Below are 5,936 nucleotides of genomic sequence, written 5' to 3'. Positions count from 1 at the left end.
TTTGTAGTAATCATTTCATGATGCAAATGTATCTCAAAATATGATGTTGTATACCTTAAGCATATATGATTTTTTGTTAATTATGCTCAGTAGTAAAGGGAAGGAAAAAATAGCTTAGCACCCAAAAGATCCATTCATCCCCACTGTATATTACAATATTAATGTGTTATAGCACATTCATTTTCATTATTCCGTCTCCTATAATATTCAGTGATGCCCTATTTTCTTCCACATTAAATATAGTCAACACATACCCTTATAATTCACTTGACACACGGCATTCGTCTTGTAGATTGGCTTCCTTTTTGCCCTCCATTAGGTTACTATTTATTAAGTGGATTCTACATGGGAAACATTCGGGCTGTAGAAGGCTGTGGTAATTATGGTTAAACTATTACACAGTTAAATTGTGAAAGCCACAAAAGCACTAAGTGTTGAAAATGAATCAGACTTCGATAAACAGTGATCCACTGACATTGTCAATTTTACTTCTGCACCATTTCAAATCCTCATGATAATTATATTTAGTGACGATACACAGACATGTCATTTCATGACTGAAAAATATTTAACCTTCTGAGAAAAAATATATGATATAAAACTTTCCCTTCACTCACTGATACATAGAAAATCCAGGCCTAACTCAGAAATGTAATTCAAATGATGACAAGTCACACATTAGTTTGTTTCAAGGAATAATTTATTGAAAAAAACCACCTTAGCTACATCACTGCTGAGACTGGGAATTACCAGAAATGGAAATAGATGATAGTTCCCCTAGCCTCGTGCCTTGACCACAGAAGGCTGGGGGGCCTCACAGAGAGGAAATTGAATGTTATTTGCATGTGGGTTTGAGATTTAGACAGACCCATAATAGACCTTGGTGCGGGAATGTGGTGAGATATAACTGAAGACAATACATTAACAGAGATCAATGCTCCCCTGAGAGAAAAATTAACAGAAAGGGAGAAAAATTGTATACAATGATTTTGATACAGTAATTCATACTAGATTTAGTAAACCACCTGCTTTAGTCACTTTTCTCATCACGAAGACACAAAAGGCCTGACACAAGACCTGACATGCCCAACATAAGGGAGGGAAGATTTATTTTGGTGCACATCAGAGTCCATAGTCTGTGGTTCCAAAGAAGAACCAGCATGGCGTAGGACACAGTGGGAGGGTCTGGAGGAGGTGAACTGTCCGTGTCAGGGAAGCAGGGAAGTGGACAGCAAAGAGAGGAGCCTGGAAGAGAAACCCTTCCAGACCACACTTCTGAACAGATTCCTCCTCTTATTGGCAGTCGGCTGTAAGACCCCATGGTGCATCATTCACTTTCCAAAACCCCACCTCTGAGCACATAGAGTGCTTAGAAGACGTCGAGATCTACACTGTGACAGAACCTCCTCAGTGAGAGAGACCTGTGCACACACACAGAGCTGGAAGAAACCTCGCCTCTGGACTGGACAGGGCTGCCTGTGGTCCTTGAGATAGCAAAGACTGTGGGGAAAACCCAAAACAAAACTATTGCCTCTTTGCAAAAGTGATGAATTCTAAAATTAAAAGAACTTCATCACATGAATTATTCTGGAGATTACACACACACACACACACACACACACACACACACACACACACACACACATACACTTTCAGACAAAACAGAAAAGAAGTCCTGGCGTGGAGGAAATGTTTCTCTGCTAGACAAAAGAGACGACCGTAGGTCTGAGGAAGGATGGTGAGGAGTTCCAAGCATAGGCACTGGAGGAACTAGTTGTCTTCACATCCAAAAGGGCTGGGACAGATCCTGGCTTCTGTACAAAAGAGCAACGATAACACATATTTTACACCTCGCAAACACGCTGCCCATTAAGCATGGTACAAGAGGTGTAAAAGATCCAAATAACGAATGTTAATAACTCAAACAGAAGTTAAGGAGCGGAGCTAAGGAGTGAATTAAAGAACAGATGATAAATAAACTCATCTTTGAGAAACTACAAAGCCAAACAAAAGAAGAAAATACTATTTGAAAACTGAAGGCTCTTTGCCCACAAGTTTTATTTAATAGCCACAAATAAACTGAGACTTGGATATATTAATGTACCCATGTGTTAGGTGCTAAGTATTCCGTCCTTTCTCCCCAAAGAAAGAACCGGGAAATATGTACACAAACTTCCCTTCTTACTAATGTGTGACCCCAGTGTAACCAATTTGCCTATAAGACACTTTAATTTGCCACACATCCACATCACACTGAGAAGGCAATTCCGTGGCACACCAGTTTAGGAAGATTGTTGTAAAATTTGTGACATTTCTAAATACCACAATACAGCAAGTAGCTCCATGCATTGAACAATGATAGCTTCTGAAGAAATATCTAAGGATAGAAGAGTAAACTTGTTATAATTCAGTTGCAAATATTTAAACCACGAAAATAGTTTAAGCAACATTTTTAAACACATAGTTCTTACCACTAGTTCTAAAATATTAGAAGTAATGTAGATATTTGATCTACAAAATGTATATACTAGCATGTACTTTTTTCAGTGTCACAAATTAGTAGTTATCAACCTAAAAAGATAGTTGTATTTGTCATCATTTTTATTTATACAACGAATTCTGGCATTTTAGAAAAGTTTCCCTTATCTACAGCTATTTCAATGTTTTAAAAACTTAGAGAAGAAACAGATGTTGAATGGTGAAATATATTTTAAACTATTTCAGAAATATTTGGCAGTAACTACAGTGGTGCTCATGGAAGAAATGCTCTGTAAGAAAGGCAAGTTTATTTTGCATGTACTTTCTCAAAAGGAAAATAAGTTAAAATGAGCCCAAGAAGTATTAGTAAATGTTTACTATATAAACCTTTAGTAATGGAAAATGACTTTTAGTGAACACTATACTTCATTGTGATTTTCAGTGTCTATAAAACTTTGTTATAACTACTTTATTTATTTATTTTTTAACTTTTAAAATGAATCATTTATTAAATCAGGCTGTCATTCTCAACAGTTATGTAAGGTACATGTATGTTTCATTCAGAGTATTTCACATGAAAAAAAAAGTAAACTCCTATAGGTAAGCAGAATCATACCACACAATACGTACATGGGAAAAGGGTACTGCTAAACATTCAAATAAAGTGAGTATTTAAAACAAAATCATAAAAACATTTAAGCATTCCTTTAAGAGAATTCAACACTACAAAATAAATGTGCTTTCTGAGTGTATTCATATATTCAAGGCAGTGTTTCTTTTTTAAAAACATCAGGAAATGGGATAAGGTTCATTAATAGATACAGTTGCCCTCAAGATTTCAACCACAGTTGCTTTCTTTAATTCACAAAATGCACAATTATATAAAAATTATATAAAAAACTGAATCTGCCACTCTAATGGCAGCTGTCCCTGCTCAATACTTAGTGGTTTATTGGACCAAATTATGTCCTTTCAGGGAAAAAAAAAAAGATAAGCCACTGTAAAGCATTTAGTTTGAACTGTATGCAAAACACTAGAATGAGTATTTTCAAAGAACCAGCACCACGAAGGACACTGCATTCAGTTCTGTAATATTTATCAATGCACTTCTCTTACTCCAACCAATCTACTCCATCAAATTCTGAATCTCTTCTGTCACTATATTCCTCAGCAACACGTCAAGAGAGGATGTGGCAACATCATTGTCAATGCTTAGCCTCTTGTGCATGCTGCTCTTCTGCTTTGCGTAGCTGAATATCTTTTCCTACTGCTTCCAGCAGTACACTCCAAGTATCACCGATTACAGGTAGGGTTGATGGGTGATGTTTCGGCTCAGAAGCAGATATAACTTGTGATGGAGGATGGAGGCATTCATGGAACATGGGGACCTGGGGCAGTAGATGGAGTTGGATGCAGCCCAGAGGGAGGATGAGCAAGAGCTGCAACTGTGACAAGCGATGATGGCCGAATGCCCGGTGGAGGCAGAGGAGGCAGTGGTGGGGGTGGAGGGAGCCCTGGACTTCACCCTGTGGGAGTGGATGAACTGGTACAGTCTCACACACTGGGGCAGCTCTAGCTACTGGTGTAGAGTGCTGTGCTAGAGGAGGTGCCATTGGAGGAGGAGCTGGGTGAGGAACTCCAAGGGCAATCTGGAGAGGAGCCGGAGGTGGTGGTACTGCTGGAGCTTGCAAAGCAGTGGCTGGAGGTGGAGGTGGGGGAGATATTGGCGGGGGAGAAGTTGAAGTCATTGAAGCTCTTAATGGAGAAGCTGACCATGCAGATGGAAGGGGCAGTGGAGGAAGTGGGGAAGGGGACTCACAAACACAGGTGTTCTGCCTGTGGCTGGTGACCGAGGCCAATTTTCTATAAAACCTGTAGCAGAACTGATACAGGTAGGTATGGGTTTCACATCTCCTGCTCCGCGCATGGGTGGATGTGAAGGTGGTTCCAGCAGTGTAACTAAGACCCTTTCCTCAGCTCTAGTGAGAAGCTCACTCATCTGACTAAAGGGCGAGGCAGAAAGTAAGATCCATCCATATGATCCACATATGTTTGAGGTCTTGTTTCAAAGTAAGAGGCTGGGCCGTTAGCAACTTCATAATACTTATGTAAGAGATTAGCATCATCTTCAGCCAGCTCTGGACCTTGGGCCAGCTTCTGCCACTCTCTCTGAAAGATTGGTATAAAACTTCAAACCTTCTTTACCATCATCATCTCTATAAGGAGGGAGTGTACTGAGAGGTGGAGGGTGTTCACAAATATCATATGTTTCCTGTAATGAACTAGGCAAAGTCTTGCAGTCAAAAAGTTGCTGATCTTGAACTGTAGAACTTCAGAAAGCTTTTCTCATTGTTATATCTCGCAGACAATCCTTCCTCTTTAGGGTCAAGCTGTGTAACACTAACAGATAGGTGGTCCACACGTTCCCCCAATGAGCTAATTCTGAAGGAGAAACTATGTGCTTCCTTGAATAATTCCCCAAAAATATCTTCAGCATATTTACTTAGGCTACTTAGCTCTCTAGTTATATTTGCCAAGGAAATATTGGTTACACGTTTCAGTTCCTTCTTACTGCCCCTAGGCAATGCTGTGTGGCACAAGTGCCTAGGATCAATATTTCTTTTCACTAACGGCATCTTGAGATCAATCCCTGTGCCAGTGCACCGGGAAAGCGCGGGGGCTGGCGCCTCACCCCGTCTTCATGCTTCCGCAGCGGTCGCTGGTTCCCTCGCCCCAGGACCCGCCTAGACTCCTCGGCAGGCGCCCGCCGGCCCAACTACTTTATTTAATACATTTTAAAACTTTAATTCTGCTTCTTATAATCCTTGACTTTTTAACTAACACTGATCATTTCGCCTTGTTTCCTATCTTTAAATGTCTATTACAACTTTCAAAGCTATACTTGAAAAAATAGGCTAATTCATGACTATATGTTCCTCTACAGTAATTTCTCTTGGCATTTGAGTAAGGATTCAATTTTCTGGACATATCATACATTGTCATGTTGTGTATGTTCATTTTAATTTTAGTCAAGCTATGTTTCTATATCATTAAAATAATGTTAAAATATCCATACAGGTAATTTGGTGGATAAATTAAAAGACAATTCCAGTTAAAAGGATGTTATTACAATATTACAAAAGATTTAGAAAAATCACTAGTTGGCTTCCTTCATGATTGTACTATGATTTTTTTTTTTACCATTTATAGTAAAGAGAGCCAATTCTGAAGCTTTCCTTGGCAAACCCAAAAAGATTTTCTTTTTATTTATTTATTTATTTAATTTATTTTTGTTGTTGTTGTTTGGTTTTGGTTTTCTCCGGTACCGGGAACCAAACTCACAACCTTGCGCTTGCCAGGCAGGTGCTTTGCCGCTGAGCTAAATCCCCAGCTCCCTCAAAAAGATTTTCTTGAAACAAACCTTAAGGAAGTAAAGTTAGATATATATAGTGCAGACA

The 5,936-nt window shown here is 39.2% G+C and overlaps 1 pseudogene; it reads right to left on the bottom strand.

The window, feature by feature from the left end:
• Nucleotides 1–3,590: 3,590 nt before the first annotated feature.
• Nucleotides 3,591–5,180, bottom strand: LOC102008680 (annotated as a pseudogene).
• Between the last annotated feature and the right edge of the window lie 756 nt (nt 5,181–5,936).

The sequence above is a fragment of the Chinchilla lanigera genome, unplaced genomic scaffold (assembly GCF_000276665.1).
Source record: "Chinchilla lanigera isolate Chin_1 unplaced genomic scaffold, ChiLan1.0 scaffold00002, whole genome shotgun sequence".
Lineage (NCBI taxonomy): Eukaryota > Metazoa > Chordata > Mammalia > Rodentia > Chinchillidae > Chinchilla > Chinchilla lanigera.
The sequence above is the reverse complement of the archived record's forward strand: the minus strand, read 5'-3'. Positions and strand labels throughout refer to the sequence as shown.